General features: G+C 47.4%; 1 pseudogene across 1 annotated transcript; it reads left to right on the top strand.

The window, feature by feature from the left end:
• The first annotated feature begins 233 nt into the window (after positions 1 to 233).
• Positions 234 to 959, top strand: LOC308427796 (14-3-3 protein theta-like; annotated as a pseudogene). Its single transcript has one exon. The product of its transcript is annotated as a 14-3-3 protein theta-like (transcript).
• The last annotated feature ends 287 nt before the right edge of the window (positions 960 to 1,246 follow it).

Genomic DNA, 1,246 nt, shown 5'->3' with positions numbered 1-1,246 from the left:
CTTTAGCCTTTCATCTAACTAAGGAGCTAAACATTTAGGTACAAAGATCTGATTTGTCATTAAGCTCCTGGCCTGCTATCTATCTCAAGGACATGACGGGCCAATCTCATTTGCCTTCTCTAGCAGGGGACGATGAGGTAGTGGGCCTAAAGCAGATCAAAGCAAAACCAATCAAAGTGGTGGAGACAGGAAAGAGGACTCCGGATCCGGCTCGGTGCTCACCCTCGCTCGCTATGGAGAACACCAAACTGATGCAGAAGGCCAAGCTGGCCAAGTTGGCCAAGCAGGCTGAGTGCTACCTGCATGAAAGCCTTGATGGAGCAGGGCTCCGAGCTGTCCAACGAGGAGCGCAACTGCTGTCGGTGGCCTACAAGAACGTGGTTGGGGGCGAGGGGCCGCCTGGAGGGTTACCTTGAACATTGAGCAGAAGATTAACACCTCTGACAAGAAGTTGCAGCTGATCAAGGACTATCGGGAGAAAGTGGAATCTGAGCTGAGGTCCATTTGCACCATGGTCCTGGAATTGTTGGATAAGTATTTAATAGCCAATACAATTAATCCAGAGAGTAAGGTCTTCTATCTGAAAATGAAGGGAGATCATTTCCTGTATCTTGCTGAAGTAGCTTGTGACGACGATCAAAAACAAACGATAAAGAATGCCCAAGGAGCCTACCAAGAGACATTTGATATAAGCAAGAAAGAGGTGCAACCTTCACATCCAATCTGCCTGGGGCTGGCTCTTAACTTCTCTGTATTTCACTGAGATCTTTAACAATCCAGAGCTTGCCTGCCCACTGGCTAAGACAGCTTTTGATGAACCCATCGCAGAGCTTGATGTGCTGAACCATGACTCCTACAAAGACCGCACCCTCATCATGCAGTTGCTTAGAGACAACTTAACACTATGGACACCAGACAGTGCAGGAGAATGTGATGCAGCTGAGGAGACCGAGAACTAAAGGGCACCAGCCTCCATCCCCTCAAGAAAACCTTTTTCCATCCCCATTCCTTATTCCACTTGGATTTCCTCTTCAAGGAAGCCCTTTCCTGTGTATGGGATCAACTGTTCATAGTCTTTTCACACTGCAGCTTTGGGAAAACTACATCCCTTGGTTTGTGTTGTCTCCGCCTTCCTGGTGTGCAGTCACTGCTGTGGAAAGGTATCAATAGCTTCATTTCATATAAACACTTGTCAGACACTTGTGTAGTGGACTGACAGCTCATTTGGTGTTTAAGTAATCTGATC

This window comes from Micromys minutus (genome assembly GCF_963924665.1).
Source record: "Micromys minutus genome assembly, chromosome: 12".
NCBI lineage: Eukaryota > Metazoa > Chordata > Mammalia > Rodentia > Muridae > Micromys > Micromys minutus.
Note: the sequence above shows the minus strand (reverse complement) of the source record. Positions and strands in the feature narration are given on the sequence as shown.